The sequence below is a fragment of the Passer domesticus genome, chromosome 1, assembly GCF_036417665.1.
Source record: "Passer domesticus isolate bPasDom1 chromosome 1, bPasDom1.hap1, whole genome shotgun sequence".
Taxonomy (NCBI): domain Eukaryota; kingdom Metazoa; phylum Chordata; class Aves; order Passeriformes; family Passeridae; genus Passer; species Passer domesticus.
In genome coordinates this window covers 38,190,558-38,203,161 of record NC_087474.1, presented here as the reverse complement: position 1 = coordinate 38,203,161, position 12,604 = coordinate 38,190,558, and the positions used below count along the sequence as shown (strand labels likewise).

The 12,604-nt window shown below is 40.1% G+C and overlaps 1 protein-coding gene across 11 annotated transcripts in view; it reads right to left on the bottom strand.

Moving 5' to 3' along the window:
* RARB (retinoic acid receptor beta) overlaps positions 1-12,604 on the bottom strand; it is a 320,192-nt gene that overhangs the window by 46,659 nt on the left and 260,929 nt on the right. The window lies entirely within an intron of this gene.

The window sequence follows — 12,604 nt, the reverse complement described above, 5'->3', positions numbered from 1 at the left end:
TATTTAACCTTCTCACTCAGATTTTGAAAATGGTTTCAGCAAGCATCAAGGTCAAATTTCAGTCAACATCACAACATTATGGAAGAATAGTTAACATTTTAATATTTGTTGGAGGGCTTGAGAGGTTAAAACTCTTCAACCAACCACATGTTTACACCCTACAGGGAAGCTGTAAACTTGATGCCGCAAATGATAGCTCTGTGCCCACAATGCATTTGTCTAAAGATGCAATCATGGTAAGCTATAAATTGGCTCTCCTTAAAGTGCTCACTGAGATACGTGTGCAGTTCAAAAGACAAAACTCCCATCGTTCAGAGCTGACTGAGAGACTTTCTGGCTATATGATCAGGGAGTGGTAGGGCAGGCAGTAAGGGCTGGTCATAAATTCCTTGCACAATCAACATGCTATAGATGTTAATGTTATGAAAATACCTCAGACTCACTCAGAACCGAAAAAGGCCTCCTTAATCACATAACCTCTGGCAAAAGTTTCCTGCAGCTCTTGCACAGGCAAGCCTCATCCTGAGGTTAGCTCCTCTGATTTAAGAGATATTTATTATTACCATCGAAGTGGTAAATAAAAACTTTCCACATCTTTTCCTTAAGCTACTGGACCCAGAAGAAGAATTTAAAGCTATTTGTTTGGATTATTAAAACCTTTTAAGTTATCAATAAACACTACTATTTTATATTCTATACTTCTGATCACTACCACTGCTTCAATTGTTGCAATGGCAAGTATGGCAAGTGTATGTACATTTGCGTACTTGCCAAAAAGAAAATTTATGGCAATATTCACTCCTTTCTTGCTTTGATATTTCCCTGTGATGCCTGGCTGTGGGGTAATTGCTGATATGGCAAACAACAACAGTGAGGCACCTATGGCATCTATTTTGGTTTAATTCAACGGCAGAAAATGTGAGCTGTGCTCTCTCTCTCCAGCTTATTTGGTCATCACTTTCTAGCTGGAAAGATGCGGGACAAGCCAAAACTTGTAACTTCTATGGCAGCCACGCCAGCCGAATCCAGTGCTGCTGCAGGTGATTTAACAGCCACCAATGGCATTACTCTCCTCCCACCAGCCTGATGGGGCAAGAAACAAAATGGCCCAAATGAACAAGTAACCCAATACTGGGAAAAGAAGAGTCAGTCTTCTCCAAATACATCTGTACTCTACCAAAATATAACCAGTAGCTAATGGCACCTACTGTTGTCCTGATATATAGCTGCAGGGTGTGCATCCTTATAAGCCAGGGTTTAATTACAGCCCATCAGGAAGGAAAGCAGAGGAGGCTGCCTAAGTCCTTACCAGACAAACTTGACCACACAGTACAGCTGAAAAATGTGATCCATCTGCAGACAGCAAGTATAAAGCATTCATGAACTCATTACTAATAAAAAAGGCTTAAGAAGAACAAATTTGGAAAAAGCAGATCTCCAGGTTGAAATGAAGACAGTTTCCTCATCAGCCTAACCTCCCCAGGCAATGACCTCCACAGAGTGAAAGATATAGAGGAGGATACTAATTGTGGAAGCTTTGACTGCTCTTCAACAAATTACTTTTTAACACCTCTATCAGATTTTCTTCCTGGATTTAATAATGGAATATAAATAAAAACAAACTTGTTTACACAAAATATTCAGGTGAAAAAATGGTGTAATGTGGTCAAAACTAAGGATGTGATTCTCAACAATGTGGTACTGCCCACTCACAAGTATTCTTCTCCAAGTCAGCATTGGGATACCATTCCTTGTAACATTTGCGACAAACTCATTTTAAAAGCTCACCAATACGTCATTAAAAAGATTTGATTTCTAAATTTTCCTCTGGACAGGCACTAAGATTATAATTGTCTTTGCACACACACCCCAAACCAAGCCAGGACAGGAGATCAGGCACTGGTGGGCGAGGAGCATCATTTGCTGGGCACTGGGTGTCCTCACCTGCCTCCAGAAGCCTGGTGTGGCGCAGACAAAAGTTATGGATGGCACTGCAAGCAGGGTCATGCTCAGAGATACTTCCTGAATCTGGGCTGAAAAAACAGTGTCCTGTCTTTCCCTCTGCAGGGGTTTGGACCCCGACTGCAGCTCTGCAGCGAAATAAAACTGTGCAGGACACGGAGATGGCAGAGCAGGTGTTTGCTGCTCCGTTAAACAGAAAAGCACAACTAAACCCTTTCAAGGCTGGGTTCCAAATAGCACAGGTATAATAACCGTGGTCTTTTCACTAAAAATACTGAAGTTGGAAGCAAGCCTAAGTTTTTCTCCAAGTGCATTCTGTTGAATGACTCCCATCTGATCTCACAACCGCAACAGTTTCTTCAAAAATCAAGAAAATTCAAATGTGACCTGATGTTAAGAAGTTGTCAGAAACTTCAGAGACTGAAAATCACCACTACTTATAAATTAATCAACTTCTAGTGCCTATTGGCTCGTGGAAAATAATGTACAAGCAACTATAATACAGTCACCCCAAAATGAATCTGTTTGGCTGAATATTCACATGAGCCATTTTTTATGCAAACATGTTAGCATCCCATCGAAATTAACACCCTGTGATGAGAGATGAGACACTCCAGTGCCAAAAACAATCACAAATGATTTTTTCTTTGTAATTTAAAAAGCCTTATGATATAAAAAAAATCCCATTCTGTGAGACATAAAGCATTACTGTCATACATAATTGTTTTTGATAGCAGCTACAAAGTACTTGAATTTAAAGGAGAGGAAGCTACTGAAGGCATATCAGGAGCAGTGATTTATTCCGATACTCCTTTTATCCACAACTTCTGAAAGGAACATGTATCTTGTGTTTTTATTTTAGAAAAGACAAAGCTTTGTGGAAATCACACTTTTGAATTAATTCTGTTTTTCTGAGCTGCTTTTATCAGCATCCTTTACAGAGAACATTTTAGACCAACACTTCAATTTTTAATCTCATCTTTTCTGTGTATCATGCCACGTTCCTCTCAGGCCCACCAATCTTGTTATCTTAATGGATGACAGATAGAGTATCACTCTGACCATGCCACATTAGGCATCCTCATTTACCGAGTGCAAGGAAAAAATGCTGAGTATAAATTATTCAGAAACCTATTGTATCAGCGTGTGTTCCCTGAGCATCCACCAGTAGCAGAGCAGACAGATTATTTTTCACTTTTAATTGTGTTGATATCTTACCTGCTGCACTGAAAGCAGAGAGTGATATGTGAAACCGTACATATCAAGCAGCAAACAAACCTGGTTTCCTAGGTCTATTGCATAGAAATAAATAATCTATTTAATCAACACAACGCTGAAGAAACCACCTCATCCCATTCACCACTACTTCTGCCTGTGAATGAGTCAAACTTTGAGAGCTCAGTACAGAACAGAGTGCCCACAGAGAATATTAACTATGTCAGTAATATTTTGAATGCTGTTATGCCACTGGCTATCTGAATACAAAGGACCTCATTAAGGATGAGCCTTCAAGACAAAGTTAAGTGTTTAAACTTATGAAGTCTTATAGATTTGTTAGCATGAACTGCTACCCTTACATATTTGACAGGGAATCTATACAACTCCCTCTCCTTCACTGTCCAGTTGATTTTGGCAGAGCAGATGATTTAGAGCTCAAGTTATGCACATGCATGAAGAGATGGATCATTTGATCTCAACGTCTTAAAAATATTTTGCCAGCACAGGGCATGCCAAGTCTTATTTGCAGGCATAGTGGGCTTACAAGCTGAAAACTTGCACTGCAAGCCAGGGACAGGGTAATCAGCAGAGAAGGGCTATTGCAAGCTCAATCTGTTTGAACAGCCTGCTCGGTTCATCTGGTTCAGCTTTGATTACCCCCAAAGACAGGCAGCCAGCTATGACTCCTGCAGATTTAGAGGCCATTCTTTGGTAAATTTGCAAAATAAGCTTCTGAGTGAAGCATATTGCTACTTTATTGTAAAAGAAACAAAGGAGTAGGAAGGACTTTTCCATGGTGCAGTTTATCAGTCATTTATAAACTCTGACTGAGCTCTGAGAGGAAAGATAAATACCAGTAACAACTGAAAAGAAAATCCAGCCCATCACACACCTGAAACCTCTGCACTTAGATTTATTCTGAAATAGGGGCTGGGCAAATATGTGCACTTTTTACAAAAGCAATTTGTAAAAAGTGCACATATTTGTTTGTGATGCATAGCCTCTTTTCAATCTCTCTATTTTAATCATTTAAGTTACCCTCTATCCTTGCTAACCCTGCAAAGTATATTTAGAGAAGGCAAAGCTCCCATTCCTGCTCTCTCTGGAGCATCAACAGAGATTTAAGGCATTTCTCAGTGATGGGATCTGCACAAAATTGCTTTGTTCTGTGACCAGGGAATTGCCCACGTACATGCATGAACTAAATGTAGTTTGCAGTGTTTTTAACAACTAATGGCACAGTCAGGGAACAAAAAACTCCTGCCTCACCAAATCCTGGTAGGCTCAACAGTCAATCTGGGGCAAAGACATGCAATTTTTAGTTGTTAACCAGGAATATTTACTCTGGGAGGCCTAGGTAACAGGCAAACCTGCAACTGGAGTTGCACAGAAAGGCTTACAAAAGATCTACAACCCATGCTGTTCAGTGATACCATACAGACAAAACACACTGCAAAATGGCTGCAGCCAGAACAGGAGACCCCACAAGTAATGAAAGCTACCAAAGCAGCTATCTAAAAGGAAGCTCAAATGAACTTATTCCCAGTTGCACAGCACTTTTCCAGGATGTCTGCACTGTCTATCACACTTTGGAAGTCACGGCTTGCAGAATAAACAAATTAATTGTCTGACATTGTGGCTGGAAACCACTGCTGGCACAAAATGGAAGCAGCTACAACAATAAGTAAAGGAAGGCTCACTGCCAGAAAGTAAGGAAATTGTGCTGATGATGTATGTCAAGGCAGAACAGGAAGGTCTTTGCAAAAACAAATTTCAATAGCTGGTGGAGAGCACCTAGAAATGCCAGCCAGCCAGTGGTGGAGGAACTCAGCACCAGCCTGCCCTGGGAAGGGCTCTGGCTTTGTCTGTCATTGCTGGTATTTCCAGCTTGTCATCCACACTTCTGCTCGTCTAGCCATTCATTCTGCAGATGAAGATCAGCCCTAAGATTCTATGGCCAAAGAAACCTAAATGTGCTCTTGAAACCAGTGTGGCAGTGAATTTCATTCTTTTTAATTGACAGAACTCAAAATTCAATAAAAATAAGCAGCTGTCATCCCATATCTTGCATATGGAAATACAGACCTATAGACATAAGAGCAATCCACTATGGGAAAAAAAGGTCTATTATCTTTTCATTGTTGTTACACAAATGGAAAAGTTTGAAATATCTCAGGGTTTTCTAACTTCTTAAAAATAGAAAAGGGCGAAAAGAACATGGATGAACAGATGAGGAACATGTCGCTCTCTCTAAGATACCAGAGTGGGGATACTTGTCTGCAACTACAAAAAAATTCCCCAGCAAAGACAGAGCAGGCCACATTTGATAAATCCTAATAGTTTCTAAGGTGAAAAAGGTCTTATGGGCTTCACAGGACAAAAAAAAAAAAAATTCTAATGACAGAGCTTGAAGAAAACTGTTCATGGAGCTAGTAATGCAAATTAGCCATTAGCCCCTGGTGAGGCTGGAAAAAACCACCATTTTTTATTGTGTCCTTTGCCAAAACAAATTCTGATTCCACAAACCTTGGTTTAATGTAAAAAAACACTCTATAAACCACCAAAATATTGACTACTTTTTTTTTTTTCTGGAGAGTTTGAAACATGTCTGCTGGCCAGCTGGCAGAGAGGCAGCTACCAAAAAACGGGAGATGTATTCCATCAAGTGCAAATCTTCAACAACCAGATTCTTCCAGCGAGGGCACCACGGCATCTCTAGGACTACGCACGTATTTTTCCACAATTTCGATTTTCACTGAACTCCTGACCTTTTTAGCAAACATGTCAAAGTCTCCAGACAGAACAGTCATCACCTTGAAACAATATGTGAGGGGAAAGAAGGGCTGAGATTTTCTGCTTCTCCACTTCAGTGATTTAAATGGAGAGGAAGGCGCTGGTATGTGCTTCCATCTGCTTTTTTCAAATTAAGAAAAAAAAGGAGATGGAATGTATATAATTAAAAAGTTACAGTTAACTTCCTTCCAGTCGTGTCTGTAGGATGATTTTTGGCCTGCTATGAAACTCCAGATGGGAAGAGTAATGAATATAATTTAATACAAATAACAGGAGATCAAAGAAGTGCTTTTCTGAGTTATTTCACACAGTTTAATGGAGAGCTCAGGAATGAATTATTGCATTTTGCTGTTGTTTTATATTTTTGTTTATGCAAATCAATTCCCTTTAACCTAATTTGTGAAGGATCAGACCTATAACCCAATAAAACCATAAAATGTCACTAGGATGGTTGTACAACTGGCTAGCACTTATCCAAAAGGCTGTATGTTGCTAACTGCTCATTGTTTTTTTTTCCTCTCTTCCCCTCCAGTGCCTCAGGATTTATACCACCAATTAAGACAATAATGAGTGCCCCAGGTTGACCTCCCAGGAGCAAGAATTAATTAAGTGCAGTATTTCTTCGTAAAGAATGACACTTTTCCAAAGCATTTATGTAGCTGCCCTCCTGCATGGAAGCATGGTATCACAGAAGACTTTTCAAATTGTTATCCCTCAATTGTACAACCGATTTTGGTTTATAATCATAATTTGTGTCTTTGTTTTTATCCACTGGGTTTTCGGATGGCTGGAATGGGAGGACCATCTTCCGTGGACAGTGTCACAATTTTACTAGGACACATATAGGTTGTTTTTTGGTGTTTGTATTTTTTTTGTTTTGTTTTTGTTTTTTTCACAGAGCTACAATAGAAAGACATTAAAAAACAGCTACTCTAACAAAGTAATGGACCTCCTGGTAAAGACAAACAAAAAATCTCCACCAAGCTATGTCCCTGCAGTGACATGCAGATTCCTGCAGCAGGCAGGACAAGGAAAAGACTCATGTCAGCTATGCAATTACCATGCTGCAATTACTTGTAGCAGTCTCTCAAATTAACCTCTCCATTTAGCTGCTTGGCAGAGATGGAAACATGAAGAGGAAAGGGCAAGCTCAAACACAACCCTACACGGGAGATAGAAGGTGTGTGTGTGTGTGCTCCAAGGAAATTCCCTGCACAGGCAGGCTTTGTGTCCTCCTCCATTTCCCCTCCCAGCCCTCCCTACAAAGGCTTGCAGAGTTCCCGCACATATTTGGCAGCAGAGTTATTTATCAAAAGAAGCACAGGGACTTTATTTAATTGTCAGCCGATACAAAAATCCCTGCACTTCTGCACCATCTGAAATTTATAGCAGCACTAGTTTCTTTCCTGCTATCAGCAACTGAATGTTTAGAGCTCAGCTGAAATAATAATGCAAACTATGCCACAAATATTTATGTATGCCTGCAAGCTGGCTGAGATGCAATTCCCCTCACGCTAGCAGAGCTCTGCACAGTTTGTGTGCACAGCCAGCTGTTCCCTGCTCTCGCCCCAGCTGACCCGGAGCCAGTGCAGCAGCCCAGCCTGAGCCTGGCTGGCTGGGTGGGTGCTGGCAAAGAGCTGGTTTTGGCCATGCCACAGCATGGCCCCTGCTTACCTTCAACACCCAGCATGTTTCTATTCTCTTTGTCTGACCTGGGAGGAGTTTTAAAACATGCCCGATCTGCAGTAAAGAAGTTTCTGAGGAGGGATGAAGTGAGATATGAAAACAATGCAGAAAGCAACTTTAAAATACTCAGATTTTCATCTGAGTACTCAGATTTTTATCTGAGTATAACATGGACATAAATATGCCAAAATAAACCAGATGTCTTGAGCATTATGCTTCCTGGTACAGTTTTCAGGCATCTATCTGAATGACTCATCAACACACGTTCACTATCTCCCCGTAATATTTTTTTGCTCTTAGTTTTGACAGTTGACATCCAAACAAATATGTTGTACCAGATCTCTTGAAATCTGGCAAGTAATATCTTCTACTTACTACTTTATGCTGCACTCTCCTTCCCCTGTGTTCAGCAACAACGAAACTCTGCTAATATAGAGCTATGCCCTAAAATCCTCTAAAGCCTAGAGTTTAGTGAAACTTGGATGCCTGGAGACTAGAAAACAGAGTTCAAGTAAACACCCAGAAATATGCAAGTCTGGCTCTCTAGTACTGGCAGTAGTCAAGGAAAATTACCTTTCCACACTGCAGCTGAAACTCATTACCAAAGGCGACAGCAGAGGGATGAGTTGGAGCTGGACCAGCTTGGAAAACCCACCATTTTTAAGAGTGAGATAGTGGCCATATCCCCCTGCCCAGTTTCCATACAGAGCACCCATGGTCAAAACAGTCTGGACAACATGGGAAAGCAGGCTGAGAAAGGTGGATGAAATGCCGTCTGTGCCAGTGGAGAAACAGAGACAGAGGTATCAACTGACTAGTTCCTACAAGCAATGAAGAATTTTAGGGTAACACTAATCAGAGAGATGCATCTTGTTCCAAACCCAACTCAAATCACAGTGAGATTCTGAAAAAGCATCGCAGGACAAATGCAGTGCTGCATCTGCCTTGCCCAGTGGATCTATTCAGCCAAGCTGTAGGGAAGCAAGGGAGAGTCTCAGACTGGACAACTTTGATGATGAGAAAACATGACCTTTCAGAGATGAGTGAATGAACTGGAGCTGATTAATCTAACACAGGAAAATCTTAGCAAGATGTTTTCCTGTTTTCTCCCTCCCCTGCCAGACTTCAATCAATGGCCAGATTCAAGCTCAGAGCTCATATAATCACAAGACGATCATTCTTTTAGTTTACGAAAATCACATGGATTTAGGGTGAGATGAAAGGTCTTTTTAGTTAGTTCATCCATTTGGTTCCTGGATGCTGTGCTTAATTTCTTCTGTTCACCTAACACTCCCTTTTCTTGCCTTAAAATGAAAATATGTAGTTTTCACTTTTGTGTCTGTACATGTAACAACCAATGTGCACTAGTATCGACAAATATGGACTGGGCAAGATCATTTGCAGCAGCAGCATCTCTGAAATGCCTTGATCTCCTCGACTAAAAAAAAAAAAAAAAAAAGGTTGTGCTCATTCATTAAAAAAAAGATGGGTTGCAGAGCTCTCTCTCTTACATGCTCTGCTTAAATATTGTTAAATCTGGAGAACTGTCACTCTTTTGGACCAGCAGAAAGCATGTCAGGATCATGGCACACACTGAAATGAGGGCCTAATAATTTGCATATATGTTTATCACAGGTGCACAGGGCTCCAAGCAAGGCAAGCACTCCAGAGACAGGGAAGACCTCTCTCCTGTTTGGAAGATTCATCTGGAGAGCAGCCAGCGAGGACTCGCAGGAGGAGTGAACAGTAGCCCACTGGAGTGGTTACACCACAGCTATAAATCTGCTTTCCCTGTTAAGCGCCTGGGAGGAGGGATGGGGAACTGGCCACAGCTGACAGTAATGGGTCCCATTAAATTGTCGCTTTTAAAGAGACTCTGAAATGAGAACAAACTTGCTTCATAAGCATTTGATCAGTTTGCCTGACACCAGGCAATGGCAGACCCTGCTCACGTGCACTGGCTGGGGGCTGCTGGCTCTCCCCTCCGGCAGCTGAATAGCTGGAATGAAATCACTGATTACATTTACAGCCAACCAAATCTACATTTTTGGCACTACTTGTAACCGTGTCTCACCTTATAATTTATGCACCCATTATTCTAGACAGGGGATCCAGAAACAATATACTTTCCCCCTCTAAAATACTGTATTATGATCCAGTTTTCATTGCATAGTAACTTTTCCCACTGAAAGATATTAAATGAGAAATTTTAAGCATGGCCACATGAAATCATAAGGGACTTTATATACAAAAATTTTTTCTTCTTCTCAGCTGTCTCCTGAGTTGAGCTGTGGAAATTGTGGGGGCTCCTGCTTATTATCAAAAGGAAGAACAATTTATGAGCAGGGACTCTGAATATTTGGCAAACCAGCTGCAGCAGCACACCACTTTAACAATTTCCATGCCAGCATACCAAAAGCACCAATTACAGAATTGGATGCATGACTTCTTTAACACTACAAGTAACTACTAACCACATGATTTTAACACTACATGAATTCTTTAAACTACAATTTTTCATAACAGGAGTACTGAGATGTAAGGTATCACACCTAGAGGTGTCCCCTGTATATGGGAAGTTCCTGTGAAATAATAAGAATGAATTTGCATATATATTTATCACAGGTGCACAAGGCTCCAAGCCCGTGGACAGTTAATAAGAACAATAAGGAAGAAGGATACAACATATATATAATTTACATTATTCTCAGGAGGCAAGGTACCCATATCTCAAGACTACAGTACAATCTAGATGCAAAGAAAGAAAGATAGGCTGTAATCTCACTTTTGTCATTTTCTGCTCTTTTGAATGGGTACTCAAAAGTAAAAGACTTTTTTTAGTAAGGCATTTGTTTTATTTTACAGGGTGAAGAAAAAGAAGAATGTATATAATAAACAAATTGGATAAAGAATCTCTAAAGCTGACTTCATTGGAAACACTGAATCTTAGAAAATTACATCCAGTTGTCTTTTCTGCTACAGCACAGACAAAGACCAGCTCCACAAATCTGAAGACCAGCACTAGGATCCATGGTGCAAATTCAATTGCACTCCATTTCCAGAAGGATCTAAAGCAAATACCACTCTAGGAAATTTTCTCAAAGGAACACTTCATTCGGGATTAGAAAGAACTTCTGTTTCCATTATCAGGTCAGTCAGCGAGTGCAGTTGGCAATGGAAGGCTACTTTCCAAGGCCAAAGTATTTCTGAAAATTGGGAAGCTGACCATTTACACACTGGGTGATGGTTCACAACAACCAGAAAATATAGACAGGTGTATAATTCAAATTAAATTCCAAAATTGTAGCAAACAAAGAATACCTGAATATTTATTTAATAAATAAGTGTGAACTGAATCAAGTAATTATTTATTTCATTTTCTACCATTATGAAACCGCTTACTTTTGGATTTAATTCTCTAAGATGTGCCAGTCAGAAAGTCTTTAAGTACTTGCTAAGAAAAAATCAAACTACAATTTGAAAAGATGCCTAAAGCAAGAACAGCAGTGACTTCAACCATCTCACCAGCACCAAAACCACACTCAGCCAGAACTACTCTTGGCCAGCTATCCTGTTCTTTTTTCCAACAGGAAAAACAATGCACTTTCTTACGGGGTGCAGCAAGCCATCCTAAATCTACATTCAACAAATCAATTGTATATCATTCTCTATAAGTTTCTCCTTAACCAGATTTTTTTAAAGTTCCAAACTTAGAAAATGAAATCTAGTTCATTGTAATTTTATACATCTGCAGTTGCATAAATATGGCATAGTATAAAAAAATAGGCTAGTACTGTTATCAGAAAATCTCACAGTATTTTATTTATGAGATGTTTGCTCTGATATCCCTATTTTCTTATTTGCTGAATTACATCTGCAAACAATACTTTTAAAGATCATATTACAAAATATTGTGTTAAATATGGTGGAAAGCTGCATTTTTTCCTACGCTTGTACAATTTGTGGAGTGTGCACAGAACAGCCTGTACTCTACAACTATAATTAAAGGCCACATGTGGTCCTTAAACTAACAGAGAGGTATGAAATTGATTGACAAGATGAGAACAAAATAAAAGGTTTTTCCCTCTTTCTAGTGAAGAAAATTGAAAAAGTAAAACCCATTAGAACCTAGTGACAGGAAAACAAAAACACACTTCACATTCCCTGCATGCAAACCAGGGGATTTCTCAGCAGGCAAGTGTGCTAGCCTGAATTGCAGCCCACCTGCTTCTGGCATCTCTGGTCCTACCTCATAGTGTGATTTGCATAGACAGCACTTTTACACGTGGATATAATTTACTTAATTCTGCTGAAGGTGTTGTAGACCACACACAGATTACTGATCCAGTGTGAGCCCGAGCTCTCTCAGCCATTTGCTAATAAGCCACATCAGCTATGGGCAGGTGAAAGCCGGATGGAAATGTGACAACTACATCTACAAGGACTCTTTACCATCCACTGTGGTGACAGAAATCATGGTTCAACTCCAGCAACAATATGTACATATGCATATAAATTTGAAATTTCTTCTTTTTACATTGTATATTCCCAGATAGGGAAAGGCATAGACACTGCCAAAAGAGTAAGACTCAACAATTTTAGTTTATTAATAACAACAATGACAAAAAAATCGTAATTGTTATGGACTAGTTAGTAGCCAAAGACTGAAAAGATATGCAAGGTCAGCAGGCATGAAGGCTACATTCATATTAGGAAATGCTCTTGCAAACAGTCATGGGCACTATGGTTTGCTGGCATACAATGCGAAAGTCCACACATATCTTAGGTAACTTCTATTGGCCTCTGAAATGGGGCAGTTGTACCCAAACTGTGCACAGCAGATGACTGCCTGCAGGAGGAACACCACTTGCTACCAGAAACCTTCCAGGTACCCTGCATGGCAAAGCTGTGCCCCAAAATGTGGCTGGCCACCAACACACCAGAG